Raw genomic sequence first — 18,172 nt, forward strand, 5'->3', positions numbered from 1 at the left:
CGCCCTCTATTCCAAATTAAACATCAGTGCGCATAGAGCTTGGCCTCAAATTCAACGACGTCATTATAGCCCCTCCCCTATCCTAGAACATAGAATGCAAAAACTTTTAACATTTGACCACAAAACTTCGTATCTATACTATGGACATTTTAGAATCCCTGAAAATATGTTATATATCAGTCAAACATGTTAAACTGCCTCTCAATGCAACATGTCAAGGTGCAAACCGCCTCATGCAATACTTACAGTTATTTGATTTCATTTGACATGAATATTGCACGCGAATAACTTAAAAATAGAAACAAATGATAACACCATTGTCTATTTTAAACTGAGATATGTTAGAATATTTTTATTGATATTTCTCGTGCCCTTTATATTTAGCACACATTCCCTTTTTGTGGAACGGTGCTTTGGATATATTCTATATGCAGGGTTTGCTGCGAAAATTGTAGAGTTAAATGTAATAACTTATTTTGAAAGATGCATTGTCTATCCTGTGGAAAGATAATCATAAATCAAAAAGACCTCTCGGGAAATAATATGTCAGAGAGAGAACGCAATTTTGAAAATATATATCTGGCAGTCTGGAAAATGACAGGCTGGCCAGAGATATGATCCGACAGTTTTCGTAAAGTATCATTTTATTTCAAATTTGAGGGAAAAAAATATCCAAAACATAACAAGTATTTTAGAAAAGCTTTTAATACTTTACCAATGTAGAATATAGGGTTTGGTCAAATATACATAGTATAAGTCATTGCAACCGAAATGTGTGTGTTAAAACTGTGACTTACGTCCAAATATTTCACTTCTTGGCTTGGCGTTTCATTGACGAACACAATCTATAAATAGCTAAAAATGGCCATATTATTCATCGTTTATTAATAGAAATGTTTTATTTTAAAAGAAGTGTTCCTATATTCTTATTAACCTGTAGTCATTATATGTGTGACACTGAAACAACAACGAGTATCATCTATTCTTTGTAGCTGGAAAAATATTCTTTTCTAATAAATGCAAACAGTCGAAAATACTACTCATGGATAATGTACTGCATTATGATATCTATGAAAGATTCCGTCAACGATCCACTGCTTCAGTCGCTTTATTTGGAAATGAACTGTCATCCGAGTAATGGATATTACTTGTTACTTTGACAAGGAACTCGGATATACAGCTGCAAAGTCACCGATGCTGTCTGGAAAATAATTGACACTAACCGCTTTAAGCAAAATGATATAAATGACTTGTCAAAATGTTTACCGTTTGATCTCCGATCGTTTTGGGGGAACATTTTGAGTTATTAAGTATTGACTGTTTGCACATCAAGACTTTTACAATTTGTATTGATATCATTTTGCGCCTCAAAGTTTTAGTGTATTTTCATAGAGACATTTGTTTATATGATTAGGGATGTAGGTATACCGGTACATCAATGAAAAGTAGGTTTGAAGAAATACATCAAATTTTTAAAAAAAGTGAACTCTTAAGTATTTTTATGATCATTACTCGTAAATGTTTGCAGGAAGAAATGCTGAGAGTACGATTATTCATAGGTAACAAAATACTTGACACCATAAACGTGTTGTGATGTGTTGACAAAAAAAGATGTTTTCATCCAATATATTTTGCTTTTTGTTTAAGTTTGAAGACACAATTATTTCCATTTCCCCTACAAGACTGGGTTTATTTGATTGTCTTGAACAGGTCTGCACCGCAACTTATTCATATCGTTCAAAGACTACTGCGTTTGGATTAAAACAGATTAACGAAATATTGATAAAAATATCTCCTTGAAATATGTTCAAACCTTTAACAAAAACCATACATTTTAATGCTAAATATACCCTTGCTAAATAGTGTACCTAATGCACTCTAATAAAGTTAGGATCTGAGGCTACTAGCATCCTTTTCGTGGGCCAATCAAGGGCCTTCCTTCGCTGCGTTGAAGGTCATCGGTGGAGTTAAACATAGCCGATATTTATTTGGATTCTAAATCCTTTTCGCCGAAAAAAAACAAACTTTTCAATTTTGTTTTGTGTAATCCGGAAAAGCGCAGACGGTTACGCTTTTAACTGCAAATTAGAACGTCGTAAGTTTGAGTTCGAGGCTCGCGCAAGCCGCCTAGCCGGTAAGACCGAGAACTATGACAGATTGTAAAAACATATTACAAGTTTTATTTTGCAATTTTGTTATGTTTCTGCATCACTTTATATGTAGTGGCAGAGTCTCTTAATCGATGTTTGAATGTTATATAATTTAAAAAAACTAAATTAAAAAAGAATCAAGATAACTAATAAACCCTGAAATTAATTTTAAGATAACATGATTAATATCCGAAATGCTAAGAGTATGATATGCTATGACTGCATGCACTAAAAGGAACTAGCTCATGGTTATGTTAAATGCACTTTTTTATTTGACGAAATTATGTGTGGCAAATCTTTAGGCTTGTTAATACAGAATGACAATGATTTCACAATGACTACTCGTCAAGAACTCCAGGAAGCGTCTCCAAGAAGATCAAATACCGCAACTGGATTACCCTTTCGCAGCTATGTGAACACCGCAGACTGAATATGATTAACAAGATCAATGAAAACCTTGATGACATCAACGCCGACAAATACCTCCGCAAGGAGGCGACTCACGCACCAGTGGCCATTGCAGACTGTACCAGGAGCGTATCATAGATAAGACATTTGAAAACACCTTCTTTCCAAGGACTGTGCATGACTGGAAACTCCTGCCACATAGAGTGGTATCAGCCCTACGCGGGATGCCTTTAATGCGCTCTTGATATAGCAGCTTACCACCTAATTTGTATATAATTGTATGTTGTGTCTTCTTCAACATTTTTGAGACATTAATTTCGCTACCGCCACGCAGTGGAGTTGCGTAACCCATATTGAAAGCCAGTCTCAGTATATGGATGAGGAAGAAGTAGATACCAAAAGCTGGAAACCTTCAGTAAATGTTGATATTTGTTCAGATATCGTATTTGAAGACCACAATTTTCATTAGCGTTAATAACGCATATGTTCACTTAATTACGGTTTTGTTTGATTGTGTGATTGGTTCAGTGATATAACTCGAAAGTGATTTCATAAGCAACTTAAATCAAATAAGTACAAACTAACGATTATTGTTGATTGAATGTATGCAATTGCTTAGAAATATTTCAAAGATTCCGTAGTATTCATTTTAATTCGTATTTGATTTAAAGTATTTCCCGAACAGAATAACAACATCACAGTGCACAATAAACCATCGTCATAAGGTGATGTGTCTTCTTCTTAATCTTTTTCAATAACACAACTTTTATTAGCAATACATTTCAGTGTCTGCAATTCTAAAATACCAATATATCAATATGTCAGTTGTTCCAAGAACTTTGTGCTGAAATGAACATTAAAGGCTTTCGTAAGATTTAAAGAAGCTGTAAAAAGCATCTGATAATTGCAATTGTTAACATAAATTACCGAAAGTAGGCTTTACCACATACACTTTAGTATCAGGAAAATGTTTCTTTTCTTTTTCTAACGTTCAATAAGATTGAACGCACTTGTGGTTGTCAGACAATCATACTTCAATTCATTTCATGCTCTTATTTTCCAAACGACATTATCTTATATTGAACTTATGAACGAGCACTACAACAAGAATAAAAATGAATTTAATTTAATAACATTAATAAGCTGAATATATGGTTGTTATTGATTTTTTGCCGAAGTTGACATTTGTCGATACTTTTATCGAATCAAGCAAAAAACGTCAGACATCGCGAAAGCTGTGCTAATAATTGAATCAATCACTGGAGATCGCATACACAGAGTAAACAGATGATATAATTTACTGAAACATTTGTCCATAATTCGTTTTGGTACGTTCTAGAAATCACACACATTTTCTAGCACAATGCTATCTATACATTGTTCTGCTTTTCTGCACGACATTAATATAATTTGGGAAGAGAAAGCAAACAATCAGACAGGTCATGATTTTATTCACACTGTTCGTAAAATGTGTACAAGGACAAAACAGAATAATATATCTTGGATCATGTGTGGGTTTATTAAAGAGTTGAGTTAGTTTAAGGAGGGAGTGGTTTATCAGAGATTTGTTAAAATATCGTTTACATTCAAATTATTACGTCGACATTATGAGTATTAAAAAGGTATAACCTCTTCTATAGACTTCACAAATAATGCATAATGGATGACCATAAAACACTATAACATTAACAGTATCATCGAACTGAATACATATCGTAAGAGATATAATGTTCTATTATTTACGGATGGAAATGTTTTTGTTATGAACGCTTTAGACATTCGAGCATTGCCATTTAAAATGAATACTTGGGCAAAGTAAAACATGATTGGCACTGATAGTTCAGACCTTAATAAATACACAAACCTTGCTGCAGGGAGACAGTTACCAACTACTTTCCGAAAGAACTGAGATATGTGAACCAATGACATGTAAAAGGCGTGCAGATAATCGTTAAAACCCTGTGGAACAATTAATCAACTAGTAAATATTGACAATTAACGCGTCTGTCCGATCATACCGCCCATGATTAATTGTAACCACTCTGGGCGGTCACCACAAAACATTTAGAGTGGAAATCAACCACAAACTGTGGCTGAAACGTTTGTTTGTTACCAAACTGTTCGAACTGCCCAAGCATAATCTTAAGTCTAGTGTGTCCTTTTAGAAGCATATTTGACAAGGAGAGTTTAACATTCATTCCAATAAATCCTACAACAGAAGGCTCTTGTGTCAATATCAGTCAGAACAGAAAATAGCCATCTCATGGAAAATTTAAAATATAATATACCTACTTAGTCCAAAATAAAAATGCAGACTTCAACATGAGTTGTAATTGGTATGAAAGGAAAATGAGCCCCTTACATAAGTTTAATGATAGGATGTAGTTGGAGGTATTTTCCTGATTTTTTTACAACATCGTTTTGGTTGTCATTGTGGATCTCCCCAGAAAGAGTCACCGGGTAACAGCATTTCGGATTTAAGCTTTTCCGTAAGATCATACCTAATGAATCTATTGGGAAGTGTTAACATATTGTAAGGTAGAAACTAAAACGTCTAGAAAATAAGCATACTTTCATTATTTAGCATATTTGAAATTTATACATTGTGAGCCGGTAAAATAAATATAAGCATGATGACCAGTTGTATTTCCAATTTTTTAATTTATTATTTATGTTTTAATGGGTTCAGGGTTTTTTTGCAATATACTTCAACTTTTAAAAATTGTTTGTGATGGTGGGGCTAGGGTCGAAGACATTACCAGAAACAATGAAACCTAACTTTATTTCTCAATCAGACTTAATTCATAATCGACGTTTTAAATAACATAGCTTCTTCTTTTATAAGATTGTTTCAAAAACAATTAAAACTGACTGAGATTAAATGCATGCATGTATTAAAAATCATCAAAATCCGTAAAAATCAGATCGCAGTAGTCTTTTGACGAAGTGAATACGTTTTGGGTGCCAAAGGTTTTAAGACAATCAATCAATAAAGTTTTGTGAGAAATTGGAAGTAATAATATTACAAAAGTTTCTTCCTGGTGTCGTAAAGCAAAATAAAATATGAAAAAGAAGAAATAGCAACACATCACAACTTATATAAGGTGGTTTATATAGTGTGAAGTATTTTTGTGCCATCAATAATTCCTATTTTTTAAGCATTACTATGAAATTGAAATGCAAGAAAATAATAAAATCGTAACGAATACTGAAATTCTTGACGTGCAAACTGTCAATATTTAATGTCTTTATTTCTCCCCCCCCCAAAAAAAAAAAAATAAAAAAAAATATCGCCGATCAAACGGGTCATGATTCTGACAAGTCATTTTTATCATTTTGCTAAAAACGGTCAAGGTCAATTGTTTTCCAGACAGCATCGTTGACTTTGCATCTGTACATCTGATATTCCTGTCAATATAACAAGTAATATCCATTACTTGGATGTCAGCTCACTTCCAAATAAAGCGATTATAGCCATGGCTGTTTGATGGAATCTTTCATAGATATTGATATGCAGGAACTTCTCCATGAGCAAAATGTTAAACTGTTGGCATTTACAACGAACATATATTATATTTGTATCAACAAACACTAAACACCCCCAATGTTTGTCGTTTCAACATTTCATCTTTACAAGTTAAGAAGATTTTACGAGAACTTCAATTAACATAATATGTGACCAGTACTAATGGAATTCATTTTTTAATGTAATAACATAAATAAATAGTATACCTTAATTTAGAAATAGAGTATGTGCTCGTTATCTTAATGGTATGCCAACAGCTATATTTTTACCGAAGTTAAAATACACATATTTTGGTAGCGATGAGTTCAGCTTATTAATATGAGCCTATAACATTAACAATGCATCCATACAACTTGTTATGCTTGGGGGCTTTTTTCAATATTCAATTTCAATATTTGTAATGATATTTTAAGATACGGGGCTAGTAGGTGACCCGATATGGGATATACGGGGCAAAGGAAACCAAATCGTGTGAGAGCGAATAGACGTCATTTTGGTACGTTATAAATTTGGTGACCCAATTTGGAAAAAAATATGTGGTCACCGCATGACCAGTCCTGAGCCAATGGCGTTTCGTCATTATGTTGGAGGCGTGATATAATACTGCATCAAAAATGTCGGGTCATATCTTTGGCCAGCGTGTCTTTTTCGAGACTGCCAGGTATAATTTCACAATTATGTCCTCTCTGTGACATATTATTTTCCCGAGAGGGTATTTTGATTTACGATTATTTTTCCACAAGATAGACAATACATCTTTCAAAAGAAGTTATTTTTTTCAATGCAAACACATGCACAGCAAAGTCTGTTATTTTTTTCACTTGTAGTCAACGGGAGAACCATCCCAGGAAATGGAATGTGAGGTATATTGGGACAAGAGACATATTAATAACACTTTGTTGATATCTTTTTGCTAAATATGGACATTGTTATTATCCATTTGTTTCTATATTTAGTTATGTAAGTGTTTACCATGGATACAAATGTGATATCTAAAAATTTCATCATATATCAGAAATACCCAATTGTTTTGGAACGGGGCTCAAGGGACTGTTCAAAGAGAATAAATTTCTATAATATTGACAAAAAAAACAACACAATATCGTTTAAAGACCTTACGGGTAATAGAGACGAAACTTCAACAGCTGCACAACTCACAAGAATAGTGTTTGTTTCTTAACTGGTATAAGATTATCAGTATGAATCACTTGTTTTCAAAAATCTGTCATGGTTATTTTAAGGCTAACAAAGCACTTTGAAGTCCTCCGAATTCAACGACTATAATTTAGTACTCAGTGTTCCTTACACTCTTAGAAAAGACTCAATAAAGAATGACAACTGCGGACAAATTATGGTTCAGAGAGCAATACCCTAACTGAAGTAACTTTCAGGAACTCAATAACAATTACTGTTTAGCTAATTAACTATTTAAGTAATGTTTGTAAAGCATTATGTTTTTCGGACATTTTACAGGTCTGTGTGTGTGTGCGTGCGTGCGTGCGTGTGTGTGTGTTTTTTTAGATGTTTATCGAATTAACAACGTGACCGATGGATTATTGACAAATTTGTCAACATTAGTCGCAAAAGAACATTATAAGTTTATCCCATTAGCGTATTGATTTCCTTGCCAAGTGCACTTACTAAGACTACTAAATGAAGAAATAACGTCGTGCACGCTTATTTCAGAAGCATAACAAGCAACTGATTCATAAACATATATGTGTACATTGCAAAGAGTACACCAGCACAAAACCAACATACTTTTAAGTGAACGAATTGTTAGACAGTTGAGCGCTCGCGAACCGGTTTTACCGCAAGATAATTTCTTTGCTGATGGCGTTGATGATTTTGTGTTTTTTATTATGAAGGAAATAAATTAATGTATTGAAATTTATGCAAAATTAGCGATTAGTCTTCGAACACATACTGTAGCTACCGACGAAAGGCAGCGCACGGAAATATGCAAATAACTTACCTGATTTGTGCTCTGATGCAGGACCTTAATCATTCGCCTTGTAAAAGGATCATGTAACATTTTTATTTCAGCTTTTATCTATTAATTTTATAGGGATCAGGTTTCCTTTTAGGATGTTTTTCATTGCTTTGGATTTTTTTTATCTATTTACGAAATCAAAGCACAATTGAGGCTGTTGATCTTTCGTCATTAAATGGGACCATGTTAAATTTGATGCTTAGCCTTGATTTTTTTATTTTAAGGGGATCATATACTAACCTGGATTGGACCTTGATATATTGCCTGAAATGGGGACATATTACATTTTAATCCGCTTTGCTTGTCTCTGTAGTGACCACTGTTTTATTAAATCAAATTTATGCATTTATATCAATCTGTAAAGTGAGAGATCATGACCAATACCTTTGACTCAATAACAAATACTTTTAGAGCAAATAACATACTTTTAAAAGACACAATTTATCCACGCTTGGTATATAAATTATTGGCAATGTCTGTACATTACTTCCAGATATTGCATGGCTCATCTGTATAGGAGAAACAGACTTCATTGAATTCATCTGGGTTCAGTTTTGGTCATTCACAGTCGTTATCCAAATGCTTGAAAGTAGATGCGTTATTTTAAGGGCTCATATTTGTCATTTCGATACTGGAACGCAGCAATAAACGTAACACTCGCATCTTTATGAACGAGTATTCAGAATGTACGGTCAATTATTGTTCTATTGTTAAATTTCGAGCAACAAGTTGAGGAATAATTGAAAATAGAAAACCAGTGCAAGACTCAGATGTTGAACATTATTTAATAGCAGTGTTTCTTGTGAGGATAGTATTGCTCCAGCAAAACAACATTGAAGTAAGTGCTTTATTGTGGATATTGTTTATTTTGTTTATGTATTATTTTAGGATAACTACTTAGGTTATTATTAATCTACGGATGTTTTGTTGCATTTCTTTTTGACCGTTTAATGTTAACGTGTGAGAGTTAAAATTTCTTTTAATCGTGAAAACTAGTATCAACTATTTGTTAATATGTCATTTCTGTTATTGTTATAAACCGTGGCGCAATACAGGCATTGCTTTATGGTTTGTGATATTTAAGGGACTTGCATATTAACTAGCTTAGCTTAAGTCGAATGTGTGGAGAACATTTACTTATTTTACCCTTTTTGACGTAGTCTTAAAGAATACTTCACTCGTTACAAGAGGTCTTGTATATTAGTTTTATAATTTGTATTTTTTATAAGTTCTTATACTTTAATATTAATTTTAACTCTAGCCTTCCCCATACTCATGCATTCCAATGATACTTTATATTTGATGACTTTAATATAGCTTCAAAACTGTAGCTGATGTTTCTTGTAGATTTTTGGTTTACGGCTGTACTAGAGCATGTGACAAAATTTCCATCTTTCGGTATGAAGATATTTCATTTATGCGCACTATAAATGTGTATTAAAATATAAATTGAAATTAGCAAATGCAATTGCAAGGATAATATATATGCATTTTGTAAACTGCTTATGAAACAACAGAAAAACATACAGTAGCAGAGTCTTATATTATCTTTTAATGACGCCAGGAGCATTAATTCTTTTTACAGGTATGACGCCATGAACACTTGTTCATCATACAAGTCTGACGGCAAGAACACTTACTCATAATACAAGTATGACGTCAAGAACACTTAGTCATAATACAAGTATGACGCAATAAACACTTGGCCATAAAACATGTAAATACTAATACAAGTATGACGCCATGAACGCTTGATCATAATACAAATTCGATATAATAATTGAACTATTCAAGATAAAATTACAAACAACAAACAACATAACATCAATTTCGTTTGGTTAAATTATTTGAATTAAAGTTTGCTCACGGTAAATTGTTTAACATAAAGAAGAATCATCCATATATCAATGGCATCGAGCAATAAAAGATGCTGAAACACACGAAGTTTAGCTAAACATAGTATGCTGTATATTTTTAGTGTATTTTGCCTAAATACAATTATGCCTTAATCAATACCTTATCTCAACCAATAAAGTGTGTAGCAAGAGACGCAACGTCTGGCCAAATCTCAGGTGAGCAGTAAATGTCATTTTCTTCCGAATTTAGAGCAAATAAATGCGGTGGAACAATAAAGATTACTGTATCATATGAATTGACGTATGGTGGGTTTATTAAATTTATCATAATGGTTCATTGCTTCGTTTGGTGCCATGAGGTGCCGATAGAATTGCACCTACCGTTACTGGCAATAAAAAGTTTCATAGGGATTATATTATGTGCGTTCGTAGAAAAGTTTGGACTAATTTGTACGTAAATATTGATATGTAATAATGCTCGTTTATGATTTGAATACGGTATTAAGATGGAACATTTAAACAAAATCCCTCAGAATTACGTAACAATGTAATATGTGGTTTAAGCCCAAAGTCAATTTCACAGACGTCTAGTTAATATTGTTTTAGAGCCATCCACAATGTTAGGGTAGGTGTGAAAGACAAAGCATTTAAACGTTTCTAAAGTTCATGTTAATTTTTATGTAGTTTTGAGGAACGATCTTTTTCAGGAGTAATACACACATCTTTTGTAACACGTTCTGGGGTAGTAAGGAGTTGACACAATTATTCGAAAGAAGATTTTATTAGTTTTACGATAAAAGCATTAACAATTTTTCGGAAAAGTCTCTCGACATTATACATTTGTTTTACTGTCAAAACGCCCCAGTCTACCTAATCAACAAAGTCTTGTGAGTTTATGATGATATCTTAAAAAATAAGAAAGATATTAATTGGATTTAATTCATTTCCTACTTATAAAAATGCAAATACTCTTCTTAAATAGCTGCAATCACTACTAAGCCTCATGACATTGTTATTTAGGTAGAACTAACAAATTTAGCATAAAAACATATTCATTTTGTATACAGACATTTTCAGAAAAAATAAAATGCTTTTTCATTGGAAATCTGATAAAACCTTCTTCCGTAAAATGTGCTCAACTCCTGAATACATTTTGAAACGGATATATATTTTTTCTTGCTAAATTTTGAACCTCAAAACATAAACATTTTTAATTTCGGTCCTGCAAGCATGTTTGACTGTGGAAGTCCCTTTACAGCTATAACATGTCAAACATAGCAAACAGAATAGGAAACATCGTCTGTCTTAAAACTTAATAATAAACATGATAATAAATGGTAGGAAATGATTATTTTCTAAACCAAATTGTTCTTATACTGCTGACTACATTGTTTGCCATAAATTTACTTATTTGGCATGCTTTTTCTCTGTCGTCCATATTTCAGGTCTCATTGGTATTGTTTCAGTACGCTATCAATATTTGCCAAATCCTCCTCGTGTTTTATACAGATGATAGCCACATGCATTTTTCTCTCTCTTTTTCATTTAGGTTTGTTTTTAGGTAAATTGGTTAGGTAAACACTCGGTGTTACGTGTTGACAATCTCGTCCGCAGTTTCAAAGAGTTGACACTTGAATTAAATTGATGATATTTGTTCATGGAAATATTTTGCCTTAAAAGAACTCATATTACTGTAGGTGAAATCAAAATAACAGACTGAGTCAGAACAATCATCTATCTTCATTGTCTTAAACCGTTAGGAACTATTTTGAGCGTCAGCCCAAACGCCGTCTGTCATGTATTTAAGTTAATATCGCATTCTATGGCCCGTTCCGTTTCATTGTCTTGTGTTTATTTTGTTGAACGTATGTTCATGTCCTAGCCACCAAACACCATATATGTATTGGGGATGTAGCCTAATAATATAGTTTATACTCCAACATCCCTAATGCCGTTTACCTTAAAGAGAGTATAAATCAATGCCATGAGTATTTGTCCGATGGTTTTCAACCTTGTTTAAATTATTTTGTCGATTTTGTGTCAGCATTTCAATACTTTGAAATGTGCGTGTACAAGAATCCTTTGATGGAAAAATTCAAGTCTAAGATATCCTACGGAAGGCGTTAAATATAGACGATTGTGCTGCAACATCTTCCATACGGAATGACAAATACGGTATCCACGAGTTCCATTTCCCGGTACGTCGTAATTTGCAGACCGTCGTTTTTGAGGCATTCTGTCAGGCTGTTGTGAAGGGTTTGTCAATCACATTCTTAATTTAGTAACCACAGTGTCTGTGCGGTTTTTCGATGATATTGAGTGAATTATAATACCATGTTTTAGGAATATGGACATATGGTTAATATATGATCGTACAATGGTATAAATATTATGCAATTTAAGCAAAAAAATACATACATGTTTACGAGTTTATGTCTTCATTTTAATTGACGAGCGCACATACATTTTCTATTGCCAGTCATTTCTTCATCCCGTTTGTCTGACGTAGATGCGATGTGCGATATCTGAAAATTAATGACAGATACTGCCAACAATATATACACCAGCCTTGGATGTATTGTGTCCGCTGGGTATATGCTATGTGTTCTTAGTGGTTTTCAGTAAAATATATTGATCCTGCCTTCTCATTTTACAGTTTGAAATAAATACAAACATTTATTTATAGAATGCATTGGAGACGACAGAGACAAGTCGGATAGCGTACGATGTCATATAATCTCCCTTGAAGAAAAGCTCAAGGTCTAACAACCTCCAATGTAACATTACCTCTTTTCAAAAGAAAGGTTCAACGCCTATAACCACAATTGTAACATGACTTCCTTAAATGGCAAAGGTCCAAAGACCCATAACCTAAAATATAACATAAGCTCCTTTACAGAAAAGACCGACCAACCTCAAATGTAAAATGAGCTCTTTTACAGGAAATAAAAGGTAGGCCCATCCAGCCCAACGGAACATGATCTCTTTTATAGGAAAAAAGAGCAATGCCCAGCAAACTCGAATGTAAAATGATCCCTTTCAAAGTCAAAGGATAATTTCCTGCACAAAAACAACAACAAACAAACACAAAACACATCAACGCCATTAGTACAATAATTCCCTAGTGGTTAAGCCGGTTTGTGAGCGCTCAACTTTCCGACAACTCGTCCAAATAAATGGCAGTTAATTGAATATATTCTAATATACAATTGGCAATGTCAAATTAACTATTCTTTATGAATTAGTTGTCCATTATGCTTCCGAACAAAGCGCATTTGACATGTTCGTCAATACACTAATGGTTTAAACTTATAATACACTCTCTGACTAATGATGCCAAATATGAAAATAAATCGACCTTTCACGCCATTCATTCGATGAACAGCTAAACAAACATTACTTAGATTATCATTTGCTTAAACAAAACATGAAAATAACAGAACATACTTTATAACATGTAAACCTTTAAACAGTTTTTTTTGTGATACATTTACATTCAAATATATCTTCTTACAACTATATTATTTAGTGAGCGACTATATTTTTGACGTGTAAAAAATGAACTGAACATCGTGTTTCATGTGTTACAAAACATCGAAAATAGTACAAGAATATTATTTGTTTGTCGTATACATAAACATGTTTGAACCGTAATTTTTAATATATATATCTATAACTTACTTACAAGATAAAACATTGTAAAAGATTACTAATATTGTCTGGCTTGGCCAATCATCAATAAGGTATATCGTATTTTAATTGCTTCCGATAAATTTTTACCTACCATAAATCCTTCATATTTATTCATGCTGCAAACAGAACCTAAAAAGTGTTTTTCCTTGAGTTTCTGCAAGTATTCTTATAATGAAGCAAAATTTTCCGCAGTTGTTGTCATGTCACTCCCTATCAATGGGACATTTTGTCTAAAAGTATCAGGAACAATGAATTCTTTAAATCATCATGGTTGAATTCCGAGAAATAAAAGTGCCTTATTAAGCATTAAACAACTTTGATAGATTTTGTATGGCTAATAGTATACCAATTCAAAAACGAACATTACATTTGTGGCTGGGGCAGTTGGTGTCGTTTTCGTGTTTATCAAACGTAACGTCTTGGACTCATACAATGAACGATATTGCTTTGACCTCAATATCATCAAAAATAATTCTCCTCGATCTGTCCTCGTAACCCGGTCCTAGAAGAAATGGGTATTGCTGATATATGATATGGTTTTAGATATGTCGTTGGTATTCATGGTAAACACTTGCAGAACTAAATATAGGAACACATTGTATTAAATCGTGCATTTTCAAAATTAGATATATAAAACCAAAATGTTATGGAGGTTTCTTTCACAGATCATTTGCTGTAATGGTTTTGCTGTTGACTACAACGGAAAGTATTTGCAGGTTTTATCTGCTAAAATTGTAGCATTGAAAACAATAACGTCTTTTGAAAGATGTGTTGTCGATGTGTTGTAGATCTTGTGAAAAGATAATTCTAAATCAAAATGACCCCTCGGGAAATAATATGCCAGAGAGAGAGAATGTTATTATGGAATTTTATCTTACACTCTCGAAAATGACAGGCTGGCAAAATATATGCTCCGACGATATAACGAGAGTATTATTTTCATTGAAATAAGCAAAACAAATACGTTTTCTACACATTTACAGTTATTTTTAAACCAATGTAGTATCTGTGAATATAAAAGTATCATAAGAATATAGTATCATACCAATCTGGTATCATGTCAATTTATTATCATACAAATGTAGTATAATACCAATGTAATATCATACTACTTCAGTACCCTACCAATGTAATATCAGTTCAATGTAGTATCATTCGAACTGGCTCAAGTAATTAACGAGCAAACTGTTACATACAATTAAGGTGGGGTTGTCATATCTTTATACAAAAAAGAAAACAAAATAAAATCGTAATTGTATGTCGACAAACAATTGCATATCAATACCTTCGAAGTAGTCCATCAACCACCTGCAGCTATATTCGCTTTATTTGGAAGAGAACTGTCATCCAAGAAATCTATTTATTGTTATTTTGACAGGAAAATCGGAAATACAGCTGCAAAACCAAATTATGTTTTCTGGAAACCAATTGACACTGACCGTTTCTATCAAAATAAAATTAACGACATTTCAGAATCTGTACCCATGTGATCACCAATCGTTTGGTACTGAATTAGCTATTGGCGATTTTTGTAAACCAATAGATAAATCAGTCGGTCTTACTTAATTTTAAAACTTTGCGCTTTATGATTTTAATGTTTTGCATCAAGTCCTCATGTAAATAATTTGAGATATTGCATTGCTATACTTGTATTTATGGCATGGTTTTATGAAAAAAAAGTAAGGGACCAAAATAATTCAAGTTTTGCTACAAACACATATTTATATTATCAAACGAGTAAGCAAGCAGTACGATCTGACGAAAGGGATTGTTCTTCAAGAAAAATGTTGACAAAAACTCGTGATTAACACAGCAAGACATGCTTCAAAAGACGAATAGTTCTGCATAGCAAACGATTGTACCTAAGAATGAAAGCGTTGCTTTCAACAACAACAACAACAACAACAACAACAACAACAACAACAACAACACTATCAACAACACTATCAACAAAAACAGGTGTTTATAGGTGGAAAACCATGCAATTCGTTTAGTACAAAGGATAACAGTTTAGTGATAACCATCTTACAATTCATTGCTATCGACCAATAGTCGGACTGCCAAATATAAGCCCTGCTTAGAGGCCCAATAAAAAGGACTAACAGACACTCAGCAAATTTACTATAAATTGTTTAAACTTTCTTGCGAAAAAAGATAAAAAGAGAGCAAATCTATTTGTAGAGAGCCTCATTTAACTTAGTACTTTTAAAACAATGATGTGTAGAACGTACGCCCGTAGACATAATAGACGCACATCTTAAACCCTTTGGAGCAATTTAATCTCATAGTAAATATTGACAATTAACGAGTCTGACCGTTCATTCTGTCTCTGGGGGATTGCAGTCCCTCTAACCGGTCATCATCATATAATAGCAAAAGCATTCGCACGAATGATTTCTTGAACAATTGCAGTTCATTTGCAAATTCATAATTCACATTTCATTTCACCACTCCTAATGTAGAATGAAAGGTTTGCTGCGTCAAATGGGCATAACGCCATGAATAGACTTAAGGCATCGTCAACATCTTTCTCCAAAACAAACAATTATTTTCCACGAAGGTTGTATGATTTAATTTATTAGAAACTTAAAATATATTTTCAATACTGTCTGGAGCAATTCCAGTTCATAAATAACGCTTCTTTGCGTCATAAAAATAATTCAAGGACTTATTTGAGCATAGGTGTCTATATTCCAAAACCTGATGCAAACCTGGCAGGTTTTGCTAAGCTGTTTATAACTCACTGAAAAGGATTTTCGCCATACAGTGAGTACAGCAACACCATGGATAGATGACAAAGATTTGATAAACTGCAAACATGTGAATTGTAGATAATGTAAACGGATGATAAGTCGTTAAGCACTTATTATTCCCGCCGACAGAAGGTTTCAGGAGGTTGATATTGTTTTGGCGTTATCCGTCCGTGCGTCTGCCCTTCCGTTCATGCTTCCGTCCTTTCGTTTTTTTTCTATCTGGAACCATAATTTGTAAGTGATTGGACGGATTATGTTCAAACTTAATCAGAATGTTTTCCATGATAAAGAAATTGACCGCTTGTAAACATTGATTACATGGGGTCAAAAAGTAGGTCACAAGGTTAAAAAACACACTAGAGTCATTACATTTGGTTATTTATTCATCACTCGTCATTAGAGTCTTCCCCTATGCTACACTCTTGGACAAATTTAAAACTACGTTACAGTTCATAAGGCGATAGGTCATTAAGTAATTAGGTTTTTTTGGCCGTAACCATATCATGTTATTGATTGGTCAGATTATATTCAAACCTGGACAGAATGTGACACCTTGAAGAAATCTCACCGCATTAAAAAGTGGGTCACATTGGATCAAATACTATGTCACTAAGTCATTTTTAACAAATATTTTGGGAACATACTAGAGGCAACATTTCTGGTCCAATATCTTTGAAACTTAATAGGATGAGTTTCCTTGATAGTTTTATTGATTTGTTTGAAACTTGTTCACATGAGGTATGAATCAAGTCCTTACGGCAATTCTTTGAAACATAATGTCCGGAAATAGATATTGGTATTCATTGGTCAGTCTTTGATAAAACGGAGGTCAAAATGTTCCTCTTGAAGTAATCTTTGTAAACATTTTAAGTGGGGTCATTGGGTCCAATCTTGGAAACAAACAGAGGCAAAAAACCCGCTTCAATCTGTATGAAACTTTTTCAGAATATTTGCCTAAAATTGTTGTGTTATTTTTATACTAGGTCGCATGGGTTAATATGTACGATAATAGTTTTAGTTTTAGAAAATCATTATGAACATTCTAGAGGCAATAATTTCGAAATAGTCTAGTCTAACCTTCATGAAACTTAGTCAGAGATTTGCCTTGATAAATAGTTTCATTAGTTTGAAAAAGGGCGAAATGGGGTAAAAATGAGGTTACAAAGGCCGAATCTAAATGCTATAGATGTATGTAATATTGTCTTATTTTAAATTGCAAAAACTTTCATATCTCATATTTAACGCTCATAAGAGTCCACAAATCGGATGCTGTTTTGCATGTTTCGGTTGGAATATTTTGGAATACTTGATTTCCATTCCACCCACTTTTACCCAATCAGGCGAGAGATATAAATTCAACGAATTTGCTTGTTTGTTTGTGTTAGATTGAAATCTCTTCAACGAAGACATTACTCAAAATGTTGTTTGTGGAACAAAATTGTAAACGAGAGAATCAAACAAAAACGTAATATTAATGCAAAAGGCATTCTCCGTATCAGGACGAATAAGCCAGGCAGTAAATCACGACATTGTCAACTGACAGAGGGATATCAGTTTTTTAGTCTCTGACAAAGCAAAGAAAGACATTTGTTTTGTTTGGAGAATATTCATGAAGCAGAATTGTCGATTGAACTTGCTCGCAAATATTTAATATCCGTATGCTGTTTTTAGAATTTTCCGCAAAGTAAATCGTATCTCTTACCTGGAATTTTAAAACTGATCAGATATGGTTTTATTGACTATTCATCTATTCATCTTCAGAAAACGTAAATTGAATCACTTTATAGCCGAAG

At 33.2% G+C, this 18,172-nt stretch overlaps 1 protein-coding gene across 2 annotated transcripts in view; it reads left to right on the forward strand.

Moving 5' to 3' along the window:
- Positions 1 to 18,172, forward strand: part of LOC128220719 (voltage-dependent calcium channel gamma-7 subunit-like) — a 159,542-nt gene that overhangs the window by 62,731 nt on the left and 78,639 nt on the right. The window contains exon 1 of one of the 2 annotated variants that reach the window (XM_052929229.1): positions 8,666 to 8,915. The exons of the other annotated variant lie outside the window; for it this stretch is intronic. The gene's annotated coding sequence lies outside the window, so the exon portion shown is untranslated. Of the gene's footprint in view, positions 1 to 8,665; positions 8,916 to 18,172 lie in introns of those variants that run through there. 2 annotated transcript variants of the gene reach the window in all.

The sequence above is a fragment of the Mya arenaria genome, chromosome 2 (assembly GCF_026914265.1).
Source record: "Mya arenaria isolate MELC-2E11 chromosome 2, ASM2691426v1".
In the NCBI taxonomy this organism is placed as follows: domain Eukaryota; kingdom Metazoa; phylum Mollusca; class Bivalvia; order Myida; family Myidae; genus Mya; species Mya arenaria.